This window comes from Triticum aestivum, chromosome 7A (genome assembly GCF_018294505.1).
Source record: "Triticum aestivum cultivar Chinese Spring chromosome 7A, IWGSC CS RefSeq v2.1, whole genome shotgun sequence".
Taxonomy (NCBI): Eukaryota; Viridiplantae; Streptophyta; class Magnoliopsida; order Poales; family Poaceae; genus Triticum; species Triticum aestivum.
In genome coordinates, this window is record NC_057812.1 from 126,852,010 (window position 1) to 126,872,623 (window position 20,614).

The 20,614-nt window shown below is 46.3% G+C and overlaps 1 pseudogene; it reads right to left on the reverse strand.

Moving 5' to 3' along the window:
* Positions 1 to 9,573, reverse strand: part of LOC123153160 (probable cyclic nucleotide-gated ion channel 20, chloroplastic) — an 89,732-nt pseudogene extending 80,159 nt beyond the window's left edge.
* Between the last annotated feature and the right edge of the window lie 11,041 nt (positions 9,574 to 20,614).

Below are 20,614 nucleotides of genomic sequence, written 5' to 3' on the forward strand. Positions count from 1 at the left end.
CTTTCTAAGTGGGAGTTCTTAAGTAATATGATTAAACTGAACTTAAATTTATCATGAACTTAGTCCTGATAGTATTTTGCAAATCATGTTGTAGATCAATAGCTCGCGTTGTTGCTTCCCTGTGTTTATTTTGATATGTTCCTAGAGAAAACTAAGTTGAAAGATGTTAGTAGCAATGATGCGGATTGGATCCGTGATCTGAGGTTTATCCTCATTGCTGCATAGAAGAATTATGTCCTTGATGCACCGCTAGGTGACAGACCTATTGCAGGAGCAGATGCAGACGTTATGAACGTTTGGCTAGCTCAATATGATTACTACTTGATAGTTTAGTGCACCATGCTTAAACGGCTTAGAATCAGGACTTCAAAGACATTTTGAACGTCATGGACCATATGAGATGTTCCAGGAGTTGAAATTAATATTTCAAGCAAATACCCGAGTTGAGAGATATGAAGTCTCCAACAAGTTCTATAAATAAAAGATGGACGAGAATAGCTCAAGCAGTGAGCATGTGCTCAGATTGTCTAGGTACTACAATCGCTTGAATCAAGTGGGAGTTAATCTTCCAGACAAAATAGTGATTGACAGAATTCTCTAGTCACCATCACCAAGTTAGTAGAACTTAGTGATGAACTATAATATGCAAGGGATAACAAAAACGATTCGCAAGCTCTTCGTGATGCTGAAATCGACGAAGGTAGAAATCAAGAAAAGCATCAAGTGTTGATGGTAAACAAAACCACTAGTTTCAAGTAAAGGGACAAAGGGAAGAAAGGGGAACTTCAAGAAGAACAGCAAGCAAGTTGCTGCTCAAGTGAAAAACCCAAGTCTGAACCTAAGCCTGAAACTGAGTGCTTCTACTGCAAAGAGACTGGTCACTGGAAGCGGAACTACCCCAAGTATTTGGCAGATAAGAAGGATGGCAAAGTGAACAAAGGTATATTTGATATACAGATTATTGATGTGTATATTACTAGTGTTCGTAGCAACCCCTCGGTATTTGATACTGGTTCAGTTGCTAAGAATAGTAACTCGAAACGGGAGTTGCAGAATGAACAGAGACTAGTTAAGGGTGAAGTGACGATGTGTATTGGAAATGGTTCCAAGATTGATATGATCATCATCACACACTCCCTATACTTTCAAGATTAGTGTTAAACCTAAAATAAATGTTATTTAGTGTTTGCGTTGAGCATTGATATGATTGGATCATGTTCATTGCAATATGTTTATTCATGTAAGTTAGAGAATAATTGTTGTTCTGTTTACATGAATAAAACCTTCTATGATCATACACCCAATGAAAATGGTTTGTTGGATCTCGATCGTGGTGATACACATTTTCATAATATTGAAGCCAAAAGATGCAAAGTTAATAATGATAGTGCAATTTATTTGTGGCACTGCCGTTTAGGTCATATTGGTGTAAAGCGCATGAAGAAAATCCATGCTGATGCACTTTTGGAATCATTTGATTATGAATCAGTTGATGCTTGCGAACCATGCCTCATGGGCAAGATGACTAAGACTCCGTTCCCTGGAACAATGGAGCGAGCAAAAGATTTGTTGGAAATCATACATACTGATGTATGTGGTCCAATGAATATCGAGGCTCGCGATAGGTATCATTATTTTCTGATCTTCACATATGATTTGAGCAGATATGAGTATATCTACTTGATGAAACACAAGTCTGAAACATTTGAAAAGTTCAAAGAATTTCAGAGTGAAGTGGAGAATCGTCGTAACAAAAATAAAAGTTTCTACAATATGACCGCAGAAATAAAATATTTGAGTTACGAGTTTGGCCTTCAGTTAAAACAATGTGAAATAGTTTCACTACTCACGCCATCTGGAACACCACAGTGTAATGGTGTGTCCGAACGTCGTAACCATGCTTTATTAGATATGGTGCGATCTATGACATCTCTTACTGATTTACCGCTATCGTTTTGAGGTTATGCATTAGAGACAGCTACATTCACATTAAATAGGGCACCATCTAAATCCGTTGATACGACACCGTATGAACTATGGTTTGGCAAGAAACCTAAGCTGTCGTTTCTTAAAGTTTGAGGTTGCAATGCTTATGTGAAAAAGTTTCAACCTGATAAGCTCAAACCCAAATCGGAGAAGTGTGTCTTTATAGGATACCCAAAAGAAATTGTTGGGTACACCTTCTATCACAGATCCAAAGGCAAGATATTCGTTGCTGAGAATGGATCCTTTCTAGAGAAGGAGTTTCTCTCGAAAGAAGTGAGTGGGAGGAAAGTAGAACTTGATGAGGTAATTGTACCTGCTCCCTTATTGGAAAGTAGTTCATCACAGAAATCTATTCCTGTGACTACTACACCAATTAGTGAGGAAGTTAATGATGATGATCATGTAACTTCAGATCAAGTTACTACCGAACCTCATAGGTAAACCAGAGTGAGATCCGCACCAGAGTGGTACGGTAATCCTGTTCTGGAGGTCATGTTACTTGACCATGATGAGCCTACGAACTATGAGGAAGCGATGATGAGCCCAGATTCCGCGAAATGGCTTGAGGCCATGAAATCTGAGATGAGATCCATGTATGAGAACAAAGTATGGACTTTGATTGACTTGCCCATTGATCAGCGAGCCATTGAGATTAAATGGATCTTCAAGAGGAAGACGGAAGCTGATAGTAATGTTACTCTACAAAGCTAGAATTGTCGCAAAAAGGTTTTCGACAAGTTCAAAGTGTTGACTACGATGAAAGTTTCTCGCTCGTATCTATGCTTAAGTCTGTCTGAATCATGTTAGCAATTGCCGCATTTTATGAAATCTGGCAAATGGATAAACAAAACTGCATTTCTTAATGGATTTATTAAAGAAGAGTTGTATATGATGCAACCAGAAGGTTTTGTCAATCCTAAAGGTGCTAACAAAATATGCAAGCTCCAGCGATCCATCTATGGACTGGTGCAAGCATCTCGGAGTTGGAATATATGCTTTGATAAGTTGATCAAAGCATATAGTTTTATACAGACTTGCGGTGAAGCCTGTATTTACAAGAAAGTGAGTGGGAGCACTACAGCATTTCTGATAAAGATATGTGTATGACATATTGTTGATCGGAGATAATGTAGATTTATTTTGCAAAGCATAAAGGAATGTTTGAAAGGAGTTTTTAAAAGAAAGACCTCGGTGAAGCTGCTTACATATTAAGCATCAAGATCTATAGAGATAGATCAAGACGCTTGATAAGTTTTTCAATGAGTACATACCTTGACAAGATTTTAAAGTAGTTCAAAATGGAACAGTCAAAGAAGGAGTTCTTGCCTGTGTTACAAGGTGTGAAGTTGAGTAAGACTCAAAACCCGACCACGGCAGAAGATAGAGAGAGAATGAAAGTCATTCCCTATACCTCAGCCATAGGTTCTATAAAGTATGCCATGCTGTGTACCAGACCTATTGTATACCCTGCCCTGAGTTTGGCAAGAGAGTACAATAGTGATCTAGGAGTAGATCACTGGACATTGGTTACGTCGTAAAGGGTTACGTCGATGCAAGTTTTGACACTGATCCAAATGACTCTAAATCTCAATCTGGATACATATTGAAAATGGGAGCAATTAGCTAGAGTAGCTCTATGTAGAGCTTTGTTGACATAGAAATTTGCAAAATACTTACGGATCTGAATGTGGCAGACCCGTTGATTAAACTTCTCTCACAAGCAAAACATGATCACACCTTAGTACTCTTTGGGTGTTAATCACATAGCGATATGAACTAGATTATTGAATCTAGTAAACCCTTTGAGTGTTAATCACATGGTGATGTGAACTATTAATATTAAATCACATGGCGATGTGAACTAGATTATTGACTCTAGTGCAAGTGGGAGACTGAAGGAAATATGCCCTAGAGGCAATAATAAAGTTATTATTTATTTCCTTATTTCATGATAAATGTTTATTATTCATGCTAGAATTGTATTAACCGGAAACATAATACATGTGTGAATACATAGACAAACAGAGTGTCACTAGTATGCCTCTACTTGACTAGCTTGTTAATCGAAGATGGTTATGTTTCCTAGCCATAGACATGAGTTGTCATTTGATTAACGGATCACATCATTAGGAGAATGATGTGATTGACTTGACCCATTCCGTTAGCATAGCACTTGATCGTTTAGTTTGTTGCTATTGCTTTCTTCATGACTTATACATGGTCCTATGACTATGAGATTATGCAACTCCCGTTTACCGTAGGAACACTTTGTGTGCTACCAAATGTCACAACATAACTGAGTGATTATAAAGGTGCTCTATAGGTGTCTCCGAAGGTACTTGTTGGGTTGGCGTATTTAGAGATTAGGATTTGTCACTCCGATTGTCGGAGAGGTATCTCTGGGCCCTCTCGGTAATGCACATCATTTAAGCCTTGCAAGCATTGCAACTAATGAGTTAGTTGCGGGATGATGTATTATGGAACGAGTAAAGAGACTTGCCAGTAACGAGATTGAACTAGGTATTGAGATGCCAATGATCGAATCTCGGGCAAGTAACATACCGATGACAAAGGGAACAACGTATGTTGTTATGCGGTCTGACCGATAAAGATCTTCATAGAATATGTAGGAGCCAATATGAGCATCCAGGTTCCGCTATTCGTTATTGACCGGAGACGTGTCTCGGTCATGTCTACATAGTTCTCGAACCCGTAGGGTCCGCACGCTTAAAGTTCGATGACGGTTATATTATGAGTTTATGTGTTTTGATGTACCGAAGGAGTTCGGAGTCCCGGATGAGATCGGGGACATGACGAGGAGTCTCGAAATGGTCGAGATGTAAAGATCGATATATTGGACGACTATATTCGGACATCGGAAAGGTTCCGAGTGATTCGGGTATTTTCGGGAGTACCGGGGAGTTACGAAAATTCGTATTGAGCCTTAATGGGCCATACCGGAAAGGAGAGAAAGGCCTCAAAGGGTGGCCGCACCCCTCCCCATGGGCTGGTCCGAATTGGACTAGGGAAGGGGGGCACCCCCTTCCTTCCTTCTCCTTTTTCCTTCCCTTTCCTTCCCTCCTACTCCTACTACTTGGAAGGGCTCCTAGTCCTACTAGGAAAGGGGGAATCCTACTCCCGGTGGGAGTAGGACTCCCCTAGGACGCGCCATAGAGAGGGTCGGCCCTCCCTCTCCTCCACTCCTTTATATACAGGGGCAGGGGCACCCCAAAGACACAATAATTGATCTCTTGATCTCTTAGCCGTGTGTGATGCCCCCCTTCACCATAATCCATCTCGATCATATCGTAGCGGTGCTTAGGCGAAGTCCTGCGTCGGTAGAACATCATCATCGTCATCACGCCGTCGTGCTGACAAAACTCTCCCTCAACACTCGGCTGGATCGGAGTTCGAGGGACGTCATCGAGTTGAACGTGTGCAGAACTCGGAGGTGCCATGCGTTCGGTACTTGACCGGTCGGATCGTGAAGACGTACGACTACATCAACCTTGTTGTGCTAACGCTTCCGCTTTCGGTCTACGAGGGTACGTGGACACACTCTCCCCTCTTGTTGCTATGCATCACCATGAACTTGCATGTGCGTAGGAATTTTTTTGAAATTACTACGTTCCCCAACAATTCTTTATTGCATGTTGAGGGATAGTTATGTGATCCAATTATGTTAGTATTGTTGAGGGGACTTGCACTAGCGAAAGTATGAACCCTAGGCCTTGTTTTCTAGCATTGCAATACCGTTTACACTCACTTTTATCATTCGTTACCTTGCTGTTTTTATTTTTTCAGATTACAAAAACTATTATCTACTATCCATATACCACTTGTATCACCCTATCTTCACCGAACTAGTGCACCTATACAATTTACCATTGTATTGGGTGTGTTGGGGACACAAGAGACTCTTTGTTATTTGGTTGCAGGGTTGCTTGAGAGAGACCATCTTCATCCTACGCCTCCTACGGATTGATAAACCTTAGGTCATCCACTTGAGAGAAATTTGCTACTGTCCTACAAACCTCTGCACTTGGAGGCCCAACAACATCTACAAGAAGAAGGTTGTGTAGTAGACATCAGCGCGCCCCAGGCGCCGAAGCCGAGATCGAGCTGCCCATCCATGGTGGCTGGGGCGACATGGCTTGGAGAGAGAGAGGAGAGGGGGCACATTGTGCTTTTTTGTATTCGACCTTTGTTGTTGGCCTTCCACTGAGACAGCCCTGCACCTCCTCTGGGCCACACCATGACCACCATCACAAATAGAGAGAACCAGAACACTACGCAAGGCAACCAAACCACAGGCTTCGTCGAAGAGCACCAAACTTCAAGACCTCACCGCTTCCAGGAGGCCCTAGGAGATAGGTCGACCAGCAGCAACAGAATGACTTAGGAATTGTCGCTACCATAGATCACTTCCGCCGCCATCACCCTACACTCCAACAACCCAACAAGCACTCCAACTCAGACATCAAGCTACCAACAATGGATCTGTGGCTCCAAAAAACAACGCCCCAAGAGGGAGAGACGACATCATGACGCCATCGTTGTCCGATCTAGAGGTGGGTCTGAGGTTCTCGCCCGGGGCACACAAATGAGCGGGCAAGGTGGCTTCCCAATGACGCTTCACGAAGGGAAGCGACGCCCGAAGGCGCTCTACCTTGGGGTACTGCCTACCTATACCTCGGCCCGGCACTCATCTCATGGTCCTCAAAGCGGCAACCCACGGTCTCGCTCTCGAGTGCCGAAGCCGAGTACCGTGCCGTGGCGAACGCCGTCGCTGAGTGTTCATGGCTACGCCAACTGCTCTCGGAGCTTCAATGTCCCGTCCGTCATGCCACGATGGTGTACTGTGACAACGTGTCTGCGGTCTACATGTCTACCAACCCAGTGCATCATCGCCGGACAAAACACATTGAACTTAACATCCATTTTGTATGAGAGAAGGTCGCGCTCGGCCACGTGTGGGTTCTTCATGTTCCTACCTCGTAGCAATTCGCCGACATTATGACAAAGGGACTGCCGCCGTCCGTCTTCACAGAGTTCAGGTCCAGTCTCCGCATCACCACCGGCGAGACGGGGGTGTTGAAAGTTGAAACTGCCCGTGTAACCTGCTACAGTGGCAACAGATCATCGCTGCCTTGGCAGCCAGTTTGTTAGCGCATGCACATGATCAGCTAACGTCTTATCCTATCTTCCTAGCTTAGCTCGGTAGTTAGCTGATCCATTCAACTCTTGTACATGTATAAATACCTATGATGTCAATGAACAAAGTGTGCAGCAAACAATCTCTCTTCCTCTAGCTTATAGTAACGATTGGCTGGGCTGGGGTTTGAAACCAGTAGTAAAAAAAATGCATCGTTGGAGGGCAGGCTCAAGCCTGTTAAAGCCTGCCCAGTTGATTCGCCACTGAGAGATACCCTAGAATAGTTGTTTGTCAAAAAAAAAGTTGTTTGATGAGACAAAAATATGCTCATCTTTCTTTTTCTAACAAACAATGAATTTTATTAGCTCAAAATAGAGAATCAAGATGATACAAATACTAATTCGAGAAAGGATACAAATACTATGAACACACACCAGACCTTTGCATATAATTCATATAAAAAGTTGGCCCACAATTCAAATTTGCCCTAGCCCAAAATTTTGGGTCCACCTGGATCTGGGCAAGATTAATTAGTAGACTCGGTCAGGGTCAACCATGGGTCTTCGTAATGATGTTATTTTTGCAAAATCACGTACTGCCTATCTTTTCCTCCAGATCATTTGAAACGCACTTTCTGTTGAAAAGTGCCATCTGAAGAATATATGATTCCTTCCTCGCAAAATGGAGATCAGCGTCTATATACGGTCGGTGGCCAAGCCAGGCTATTCAGCGTCGAATGGAAACATTGGCATTATACCAGAGAAACATTTAGAGCCACCCATCCATCCTGCGCATCGACAACGAAGGAGTCCAGAACCCAAAAGTGCAAGTTCTCGTACACTACAAGCTGGCCGGCCAGTTTAAGCCGCTGATGTTCTTCTTCAGATACCGCAATCGCAACAAGTGTTAAGTAATCCATCTTTACCAATACAGCGACTAAAGCACAGATCATTAGATGCCGCAGCGCCCATCTAATGGTATCTGACGAGAAGATTAGATGCTATAATCTCTGCACAACTCGACCCATTGTAGAGCCCATGTTTGGTATAGATGCCTCGTACCTCAACTAATCCTCAAACTAATAGATCCACCGTTATCTTTTCATGGGAGTTTAAACCTTTGGATGCAAGGTTCATGTGGCCTTAGCTTATCCATACTACAAAATTAATTACTGCCCCACTCACTTAAACTCTTGGAGCTTCGATACTGCCGAAAGTGTACTGCCCTTTTTTGGTTCCAAGCGACTGCATTTTGTTTGGTGGCCGATTATGCTCTAACCATCTGTTACACTGAACCCCTATATAAGCTCATCCATCACTCTTGGAGTGGGTATAACCACTTCTTACATTTCCTGCACCAGCTAACGGTCCATACACGATATATGCATACGGAGGCGTATGTCACCGGCGGAAACAGCGACGGTGCGAATAGCAAGAAGGAACTGCCGCGCCGCCGCCACCACCGAGGTGATGTTCTGAGGCGCATTTTGCGCGCATTTTGCTGCTGGAACGCTGGGAGCGAGTGAGTCACCGTATGTAATACTCGTATTCTAATTATCACCACATGATGTAAGAGCAAGCCCATGTAATACCCTACGATTTTGTACTCGAAGAACTTGTACCGGTAGTTCTCCTGATGTTTGCCCTATGTTAAATCCTCAAAGGTATATTATTTGTGGAGTGAAGTGCACTGTAGGTCCCTAAACTATTCGAGGGGTGTCAACCAGGTCCTCGAACTATGAAAATCGACATGTGGGTCCTCGAACTATTGTAAGTGTCTCAGTCACGTCCAAAACCTGCCCGACCCAGTCTGACCTACCGTTGACTGTTGCCACGTCGGACAGGGGTAACGGAGGTGGATGGATATTTACAAAAAACACCTCGAATCGTTTCAGATCTCCATTCCCCAGTCCTTGCCTCTTCTTCTCCTTCTCTCCCGATCTCTCTCACGGCGATTTGGGGGCGGCGGCGCCTTGGCGATTTGGTGTGGCCGCACGGAGACGGCGGCGCCTGCCTAGGCGTCGATGGCTCCGGTACGGCGGCTCCCTGGAGATCCTCCTCCACAGTACGGCTCCCTGGAGACGGAGAAGGGAAGCATGGCGGGCTGGGAAGCTCCTCCCAGGAGCAGCCCTGGAGGCGGCCGTCGATGACTCTGGCAGTGGACAGGTCAAGGACCTCGAACCAGGGCTCCAAATCCCGTTCTCCCTTTATCTGGGGAAAGGTCGAGAGGGCGTAGATCTTGTCCTCCACGTACACGAGCGCGGGGGATTCCTTTTCGCTGAGGAGGTCCGGCCCAGGGATGAGCTCCTCGGTGTCGGCGTCGAAGACGATGGTGCGGCGGGCGCTGATGGCGAGGATCCACCTGCGGTTGCGGCTGCGGCTGCGGCTGCGTGTCTGCAGGGGCACGTAGGTGATGCCGGCCGTGGCATCCATGGTGGCGACCGGGTGAAGCCGCCTGGGACTCGGGGAGCACGGGTAGGGATGATCCACCTTGTAGAGGGAGGCCACCGCGCGACTGTTGCCGATCAAGATATTTACAACGAAGAAGATCGACCGGCACTCGCCCTCGCCCTCGGTGCCGGTGACCGACTGCTCCTCGAGCTTATCGCTGTTTCTTGTGCCGCCACCGCCGCCGTCCAACCTCTTCCTCTTCCTCTTCCCCTTGCCATGATTCTTCATCCTCCTATGCTAGATGCTACTCGATCGGATCCTAGTCGCCGGCCGCCTGTGGAGGAGGATCTCCAGGGAGCCGCCGTACCGGAGCCATCGACGCCTGTGGAATGGAGATCTGAAACGATTCGGGGTGTTTTTTGTAAATATCCATCCACCTCCGTTACCCCTGTCCGACGTGGCAACAGTCAACGGTAGGTCAGACTGGGTCGGGCAGGTTTTGGACGTGACTGAGACACTTACAATAGTTCGAGGACCCACATGTCGATTTTCATAGTTCGAGGACCTGGTTGACACCCCTCGAATAGTTTAGGGACCTACAGTGCACTTCACTCTTATTTGTGTGACTTGTGTTTGTAATTTTTTTCCAGCGGACTTGTTTTGGTATTGATGTACAATTTTCACATGTGGCGTGTGACGGCATCTAAAAGACCGCAGCATACTCTTGTGTGATCATTTTTATATTTCGCTTTAATTTGATGGAACTATTTACTTCTTTCTCCTTAAAGTTTTTTGTGTAGATGCTCTGCTTGTTTTACAAGGGTTTATTCAAAGGAAGTAATCGCTTTTTTGCCGGATTTTTTTTTTTGAAGTGCTTTTGGTATCAATCAGTGGATAGCGTTGCATATCGATAGCTTTTTATTTGAGGAGATCCATGCGGGGTAACTTTTGCTTTAGTGAAGAGTCAGTTGGACTATTCAACTTTATTTGGCTGGGGAAGCATTTACCTGACTAGGGCCTAGAAAATATCGAAAACACTAGTTGATACTCTTTGCATTCCTGAAAAAAAAATGTTGATACTCTTTGCAAAGCTCACTCCCGCCTTTTCGGGTGGTTACAAGTGGTGCGCTGCATGTGACACACTTGTCACAACCAAACAGTTTTGGTGCCAAAAAGAGAGCACATCCACCCCACAACCAAACAGTTTTGTGCTTTTTCGTAAATTTGTTTTTTTTTATTATCAAACCGTGTGTCCAAATCACGCACCATTTTCACCGTTACATTTCTCGCGTCGGGGTCTTCAAAAGAGGACCTCATGTTAATATGTTTGGATGAACTAATCCGAAAACATAAAAAAGGGGAAATCAAAAATAAACCTGAAACCAAGAAACGAAACAAAAAACTTGAAGCATGTTTTTGTGCCGTTTCACTTTTCAGAAAGCACGGTCGTGCTTCACGTGGAAGCCCGTGCTTTTCACTTTTTTGAGAAGCACAACTATGCTACAAGCGCAAGCACAACTATGTTTCACCGTGAAGCACAATTTTGCATTTCACTTTTTGAATGGCACAGTTGTGTTTCAGCGAACCATAACTGTCGTTGGGCCTTGTGGGCTCCTTGGCTGGTCTTCTGTCAGGCTCCCCTCGATGAGCCACCCCTGGTGTATGACACCGTCACCACGTCCGGCGAGGAAGAGTAAGACATGGGACACAGACATGCCCACGTCTGTATCCCATGTCTTACTCTTCCTCGTTGGAGTTCGCCGCCTGGCTTGGAACATCGCTAGTTGAGGTGAGGTCCACAATCGACGTGGATGGGTCGGCCTCGTGGTCGTTGCTGCCCGACGAGAACAGCGCGGGCGGCACGAAGGACACGGAGTTGCCGATGTCAGTAGTCACGTTCCGTCTGTGATCGCCTGCGCCTCCTCCACGCCTACCTTCATTGTGATTGCGTTGTAGACGGCGAGAGCACTACATGTGGCCTCGTAGAGCGCCCTCTGCTAGTCGACGAAGTTCGGGTCCTCCGCGACCATGGCTGCCGCAGCCTCCTCGCTCACGAACTCGCCGTAGATTTGCCCCTGCACCGTCCGGTGATGCGCGAGGAGGTCGAGGTTGTAGCGTTGGTCCCCTCATGCTCCATCTGAAATACCGACATCGGCGGCGCCGGCTGCACTTCCGTCATGACGATGTTGAAGTGATCCTGCACCTACTCCATGGTGAAGCTGGCATGGACTCACGTGGGTACGAGCGCTGACTTAACGTCGGCCACCTCCTCCATCGTCAGTTCGTCGTCGCTGACCTTTGACAAGCTCACCGACAATCCGGCCTCTATCTGCCACGCACGACGGTCTAGCGAGTTGGCCGGATGGCTGGCCAACTTGTTCTTTTGCTCCATCGAGAGGCCCTCCCACAACATGCTGGAGCTCGACGTCATTCTGTCGGGGGTGCATGGAGGAGAAAAGGAAGTGGACCTGGTCTGGTGCGGATCGTGCCGTGAATGGCCACGTTTAAATAGCGGGTGTTGGCTAGGCCAAGCGGTGGGTTGTTTCAGTGCGGACGCAAGGCTCGCCGGCACGCCTATTTAATGTCGACGATTAGACGGATGGGCAATCGGCTTCAATGGGTAGAAAGCAGTCTTGTTGCCGGTTACAACGCTCCGACATTGAACTGTTGGAAAATGTAGTAGAAAACAACAAAATTCTCTTACGATCAAACCAGGAACACTATGAAGATGCATTACAGGTTTAGATCGGATCGTTACCAACTTCGAGTTGGAGCGGAAGAAGAGTTGGTGTAGATCATACTTGAAGTCCCTCGAACCGTTCATGAACGATCCCTCAAACCGAAGACCGATCTAAAGGACAGCCTCTCTACAATTGGAAGCGTTACAGGCTTCACGATCCGGCAGCGCTTTGCCGTACATAACTAATCATAGGTGACGAGTTCGAGAGAGAAGAAGAGAACCACACAAGGCTTTTCTATTATGAGGATTAAAGAGATCTAGCTCTAGCTCTAACTAGATCAACTCCAATTTAGAATTATAATTAGAACTAGAGATCGCAGCTAAATGGGTCGCTTTAGAAGCCTATGTACAAGCTCGTAACGAAGGGCGCGATCTTGCTCGCGAAGATAATGAAATTATCCGAGCAGCTTGCAAATGGAGTCCTAAATAGAGGAGGCTCCAAAACTTGTGTAGACAAATGGGCCAAATCCTATAACATATATAGGTTGGAGGGGAGAGGACGGGCACCACAAGGTGGAGGAATCTCCCCCCCTTGCGCCGGCCCTAGAGGGGAGGAGTTGTCCCTCCCCCACTCCAATTTGCCATCCTCTAGCTTGTCATACAAGCTAGAGGGTTGGGTGCCCCAAGTGTTATCGGCCCTAGGGCCCAATAACTCTCCACCATTTGGCCTTTTATTATTTCCTTGACCTATTGATATTAAATTAATGGGTTTTTATCAGTTTTGCCATCCGTTGTATAACACTACTCAGTTTTGCCATTAAAAATTTCCACTACTCAAAAATGTCATTGTTTCGTTGGACACAACCTCAAAAATATCATTTTCCACCATTGCCGTCAGGTCAATGGAGGTTGACTGAAGGTAGATGACGAAAATACTCTTATCCCATTTGTCAACCCCCTTTCTCTCTCTTTTGACTTATAGGCCCATCTGTCAGGGGCACATGAAAAGAGAAAATGAAAATTGGCAGGGCGGGGCTTCTAACCCAAGACCACGGCCTGCATGTCGCGAGAGCTAACCAGCTGAGCTACAGAAATCTTTTTATGTGAAAGGAGATACATCCCTTATATCGTGTAGATGGAATAGTATTCTAACACAGCAGCGTGTCGTGTCTTTTCTTGTTGCTAGCTAGCAGCCTAGCACGCGGTTATCAATAAGGCAACGGCAGCTACTACAAATTCTACACAGGAATTTTGACCTCTACAAGCTATATTGAACCACACACGCACACTGAAAATTAGAGCAATTTCAATGGGGCGATCTATTTTGTCCGCGGCCGTCCGTTTGGGTTAACATGGACACAAAAGGCGGCTCAACGCGCCGATTCAAATGGACGCGCTTCTGTTTTTTCGTCCGCGAGCGATCCATTCCTGGCCCATTTTTTAGCCGGATTTGCGTCGGCGCGGACACGCGACGGACGTGCGCATGCTCGCCTACTCCTGTCCTCGGGCCCGCTGGTGTGTGGCACATTGGCCTCCCGTCTCACCCTCCGGCCAACACCCGCCTACTCCGTCGCCGAAGTCGTCGCCAATTTTTTCCGGCGACTCTTCCAGCTGCCACCGCCTCCACATCTGCCCAGCAACGCCGCCCCTCCCCCCTTCCCCCCCCCCCCCCCCCCGTCGCCCTCCGCCGTCGTTTTGCCGCTGGGGAGCAAACTGCTTCCCACCGCCGCTTCCCCCATTGCACAGCCGCCCGTGACCAAGAAGCTGCCTCGCCGCCCCTGCCACATCCGACCGGCACGCTCGTCGGACGCCGTCACACTCGTCGGACGCCGGCAGGGCAGCTAGCTGGTCTGTGGGCGCCGCGACTCCCCTCGACGGCCGTCTCCTTCATCCCGCAAGTTGTTCGACAGTTTGCCAAGGTACGAAATGGACTCCGCCGACGAGTTCTTTTTCCAAAATTTCCTTTGCGACTCCGATGATTCGTCGTCCGACGAGGAGGAGATATTGGCTGCCGTGTTGGTCCATTCGGTTGCTCCGTGGCTCCATTCCGGGCCACCTTCCGGCGTTGAATCGCAACCGAGAGTGCGAACATTTCCTTCTTTGGAAGGATTACTTTGATGCAACAAACCCGTTATTCCAACATCATAAATTCCGCCGCCGGTTCCGTATGAGTAGGCATGTTTTCAACTGTATTAGAGAGGGAGTGGTCGGCTATGATGACTACTTCAAGTGCAAAGAGGATGCCTTCGGCAAGATTGGTTTCTTCTCTTATCAGAAATGCACTGCCGCCATCCGAATGCTTGCATATGGAGTGCCCGGTGGTCTCAATGACGAGTACGTCCGTATGAGTGAGTCTACATGCCTAGAGTCCCTGTATAAGTTCTGCAAGGCTGTTATTATTGTGTTTGGCCCTGAGTACTTGAGAGAGCCGACAGCTGAAGATACAGCCCGTTTGTTGGCGATGAATGCCAGCAGGGGCTTCCCGGGGATGCTTGGCAGCATAGACTGCATGCACTGGGAGTGGAAGAATTGCCCTTCTGCTTGGCAAGGGCAGTATAAGGGACATGTTAGGGCTTGCACTGTCATACTAGAGGCCGTGGCGTCTCAAGATCTCTGGATCTGGCACTCTTTCTTTGGCATGGCTGGATCACACAATGATATCAACGTGCTTCAGCGCTCGCCGGTGTTTGCTAGGCTTGCCGAAGGCAACAACCTACCGATGAACTTTACCGTCAACGTCCACAACTACGACAAAGGGTACTATCTGGGTGACGGTATCTATCCTCAGTGGACCACTATTGTCAAAACAATACTCAACCCTGTCGGAGAGAAAAGGAAAAGATTTGCCCAAGAGCAAGAGAGTGCTAGAAAGGATGTCGAGCGTCCCTTTGGTGTTTTGCAATCTCGATGGGGGATCGTTCGATATCCTGCTAATACTTGGAGCACGCAGAAACTGTGGGGGGTGATGACTGCTTGTGTGATCATGCACAATATGATCGTAAAAGACGAGCGTCCGGAACGTCTGTACGATCAAGATTTTCAGTTTCAGGGTGAGAATGTTGTGCCTAAGCATGGAATAGCGGCAACATTTGAACAGTTCACTCAATTTCATGAAGACATGCGTGATTGGAAAACTCACGTGCACCTGCAAAATAATTTGGTTGAGCATATGTGGGCTTATGTTGGCAACCAATGGATGTATCTTTTTTTATTCGTTTGCAAAACTATGTGAAACATTTTATTTTTATTTGGCTTGTAAAACTATACTATTTATTTGGACGGCCAGACTAAACATTGTCATTTGATAATATGTTGAATGCAAATCAATGTACAATTGGGGGGCCAGCCGGCCACGCCGGCACATATGGGTCGACGCGTTGGGCGCACTGCCGATCCAAATGCAAAACTGAGCGGATACTGGATGGACGGACGATCTAAACGGACAAAAGGCAGACAAATGCGCCGTCTGTTTGGGTCAGCTCGTTAGAGTTGCTCTTAGTATACTAACAATGAAGGAATTTGAGAGCCTATGCCATGTTGGGGCGTTCGGTGGCCGATACAACTCTCCGATTTGGGCCTGCTGTTCGTCGTCATTGCCGTGGAAAATTGCACTTCAAGACCCAGGAGGAGCCGCAGAGTCAACCGAAAGAAGCGCCGGAGCTGCCTGCTAGGTCAGAGGCAGAGCTGAGCTGCGGCGGGTGGCGGCACTCGGTGAGCAGCACGGCGGCGCTCGGCCGGAGGCGCCACAACTGTGGCGAGTGGAGGCGCGCCGGAGCTGGGCGGCCAGCCCGGCGACCGGCGGTGCCAGGTGAGGGGTTAGGCAGGCGACGGCCGTGGCAGGGATTGTGGTTCCGACTGGGAAAAATGGCATGAGCGGGTCGTGCAAAGGATTAGGTTCTTTAGTTAGGACAAGGTAGATTACACTATCAGAACAGAATTCTATTTTTGAATCAATTCTTGGGTTCGTTGGAATGGTAATCATGCGCCCCTATCGACAGCGAGGTGTCGGGTTCGAAACCCGACAGGTCTCTTTTTTCTTCAAAATTCTTTATCCTAATAAGTGGAGTAAATAGCATAAAACTACTATTTTACAGGCTAGGGTTCCAAAAAACTACCGGTTTTTAATTTTTCTCAGATAACTATCAAATAAGTGGTTGGCTGTTTTAAAAAACCCAAAATGCATGTTGTTTAAATATTAAACCAGTTTATGATAGATCGGGCCCACACCTAAACAAGTCGTTTGTTTGACCAGTTGTTTGACCGTTAACTGACATCTGAGACCCACATGTCAGCCATGGAGAAAATAATCAAAGTGAGTTTTCAAAAAAGCCCCACCCAGGCGAACAGGTGAAGGACAAGGACCAAAACGAGGGGGAAGAAGAATTGCTCCCTCCGCCGCCTGCTCGCCCGCTCGCCGCCGGCAATCACCGGGGCTCAACCCCGGCCATTCCTCCTTCTCACCGAGCTCTCTACACCCAGCGCCGGGCTAGCGGCCGCCTCGTGCTACGCTGGACCGCGCGTGGACCTCGCAACACAGGCGACTCCCGAAGATGCGAGGCCCGACCCGTGGTGGGCGGCAGTTCCAGCAGGCGGCGCCCCATGGTGGCACGGCGGCGACCCCAGGCGGCGCGGCGCGACGACACCAGGTGGAGCGCCATGGCGGCGCGGCGGGGACCCCAGCCCACGCCATGGCGGCGCGGCGGCGACCCCAGGCAGCGCCATGGCGGCGCGACGGCGACCCTAGGCGGCACGGCAGCGACCCCAGGTAGTGCGCCATGGCAGCGCGACGACAGCAACTCCATGGCCACGACATGCCAGCAGGATTGCTCTTTTACAATGTGCAAGGACCCGACTGCTTTTTTAAAATAATTATAGGGACCTGATTGCTTTTTTAAAATATTTGGAGGGGTTATTTTGTAAAAAAATCTATGAAAGAGACACTGACATGTGGGCCCCAGATGTCAGTTAACGGTCAAACACACGGTCAAAGAGACGGACCATTTAGGTGCGGGCCCGACCTGTCATAAACAGGTTTAATTTTTAAACAACATGCATTTTGGGTTTTTTGAAACAGCCGGCCAACTATTTGGCAGTTATCTGAGAAAAATTAAAAACCGGTAGTTTTTTGAAACCCTAGCCTGCAAAGTAGTGGTTTTATGCTATTTACTCTGACAAGTGGGGCTATACTATGGAGAGAGAGTGCAAATTGAGATCAGGGGTATTCCTGTCATCTACCTTCGGTCAATGTCCCTTGACCTGACGATTGAAAAATAGTCTTTTTGAGGTTGTGTCTAACGGAACAATGACATTTTTTAATAGTGAAATTTTTTAGTGACAAAACTGAGTAGTGTTATATAACCGATGGCAAAATTGATAAAAACTTAATTAATTGTAAAATATTCCTAATTAATATGATAACATTTTATTATTAATTTAACATCTTTGGAAATATTTCCCACCTATATACCAATTCCCGGTATTACCCAGTAAACCCCAAAACTCTTCTTGTAACTCCGAAATGCTATCAGTTTCTCTCGAAACTATTTATAATATTCTTGAAACTATTTCGTGAATATATTCTCATAACTCTTACTCTACTAATACTCAACAAATCATGATTCCCTTAATCTTGTGGCCCTATAGGTTCAGTAAAACATAGATATGAACCAAACTCCTTTCGTTCAATGGCCAATAGCAAAACCGTGGACATCCATATTGATCTCTATGAATACACGAATCATATTTGAATGAACTGTTGGTTATCATGTGTTATTCCCTTTGCTTCGCGATACTTTACAAAATCCGAGTTGAGATGTATCGGTATCCTCTTTAGGGCCAGTTCTTTTGAGCAATTCTTCCAGAATTGACCCCCTCCCCAGCTTCTCCCAGAATTGCCACTTAATATTTTTTTACAATTCCTAGCTAATTAGACCTTAACTAGCTAGGAATTGTAAAAAAAATATTAAGTGGCAATTCTGGGAGAAGCTGGGGAGGGGGTCAATTCTGGGAGAATTGCCCAAAAGAACTGGCCCTTAGTCATTCTCATGCTCACTATACCGGTCTCTTCGTTACCGATTTTGTTTGTCTTTCTGATTGACATGTTCCACCATCCATGTGACCTAGTCACCGTGTTATAAATGACGTTTGAGCAACCCCAAAGTCCATCGTACGGTAAGAAATGACTTAGATATCTCATGGTTTAAAAAATTAAAGCATATGTTAAGTCTGTGTTATATTGATTGACTTGTGACGATAGTATCTCAAAGTATAACAAACAAGTAGGGTCAGTTCAATACGATCATTCTTATAAAGTCATACTCTTAAAATTGTTTTGCAATTAACATTACAATTAATAATATCCCAAGATCTGAAAAAACATGATGACAAACAACAGTTGAGCTAGTCCTAGAAGACAGACTAGGAATCGGGTTATACTGGTTATCATTCCACACATGTTTATGATTTCTTTTCACCGAATCGCACATTCCAGGATCATAGCAGTTCTAGTATAGAATATAAATTCTTAACTATAAACGTGAAAATAAAAAATACAACATTATTGTCTTTAGGGCATATTTCCAACATGGATAGGCACGAAGACCGAGCAAAAGAGGCATGGGCCGCGTTCACGGCTGGCGCGCTGCTCCAATGTCGGCTGTATTGACCGACCGCGTTTGCTTTGGAACGGTATGAATGCAGCGGGGGAGTGGAGGTGTGGTTGGGCAGGAGACAGTTTTGGGTGGGACCGTGTTGTCGGACGCGTGCATGAAGGAGGTCCAGATGCCCGCAAACCTCTCCCTGGTTTGCGTCCGAATTACAGAAAAACTATGTTCGGGCAGCTCGGTCCTGATTTTTGCGAGTCATATAAGGATCTGTGTTAGAGAGATGCCCTGACTAGTGATTGAAGACTTTTGCTTACTCCAGAGTTAGTTGAGCAGTACGCAAACTTGCTGACTAAGTTGCATGTACACTCTCGACATGTAACTTGCCGCATGATCCTGACTCAGTTGCATGTTCACTCTAAATCCATAATTGAGTCAGAGTAAGGAGTTACTCGTTGAGGCTGAACATAAAAATTGGGTCAGGCTAGTTGCATATCGACAATTCATATCGGCCTCGGCCCAAAATTCTGAATCCAGCACCGGAGCTAGGAAAGATTAATTAGTAGACTTGGTCAAGGTCAACCATGGGTCTTCGTAATGTTGTTTTTGCAAAATCACGTACTGCCTATCTGTTTCTCCAGATCATCCGAATCGCACTTTCTGTCGAAAAGTGCGATCTGAACAATGTATGATTCCTTCCTCGCAAAATGGAGATCAACGTCTATATACGGTCATTGGTCAAGCGAGACTATTCAGCGTCGAATGCAAACACAGGAATTACCAGGAAAACTTTCAGCGCCACCCTTCCATAACTCGCCGACCATTTAGGTTATTGATGCCCTTGTTCAGATACCGCAATCACAACAAGTGTTAAGTAATCCATCTTTACCAGTACAGCGACTAAAGCGCACATCATTAGATGCCACAGCGCATAATGGTCTCTGACGAGAGAAGATTAGATGCCATAACCTCTGCACACCTCGACCCGTTTTGTAGAGCCCATGTTTGGTATAGATACCTCATACCTGAACTAATCATGATTAAATTAAGAGATCCGCCGTTACCTTCCCATGGGAGTGTAAACTTTTTGTTAGGCGGTTCATCTGGCCTTAGCTTATCCGGAATGCAAAACGAGTTACTGCCCCACTCACTTGAACTCTTGGAGCTTCGATACTGCCGAAAGCGCACTGCCCTTTTTAGGTACTGCATTTGTTCGGTCGTCCATTATGTTCTAACCATCTGTTGCTCTGAACCCCCGTATATATAAGCTCATCCATCATTCTTGGAGCAAGTAACCACTTCGGAACATTTCCTGTACTAGCTAACAGTCCATATACTCCCTCCGTCCGCGAATAAGTGTACATCTAGCTTTTGTCTTAAGTCAAAGTTTTAATACTTTGACCACCTTTCTAGGAAAGAGTAAAAGCATTTATGACACCAAATTAGTATCACTAGATTCGTTTTGAAATGTACTTTCATAATATATCAATTTGATGTCATATATGTTACTACTATTTTCTATAAAGTTGGTCAAAATCTTAAAACTTTGACTTAGAGCAAAAACTAGATGTACACTTATTCGCGGACGGAGGAAGAACAAGATATGCATACGGAGGCATATGCCACCGGCGGCAACAGCGACGGCCCCGGTAGCAAGAAGAAACATCCGCGACGCCAGCACCACCGCCGAGGTGATGTTCTGAGGCGCATTTTGCGCGCCTTTTGCTGCTGGAACGCTTCGGGGAGCGAGTGAGCCACCGTATGAACTAGTTGTATTTTAATTATCAGCATATGATGTAAG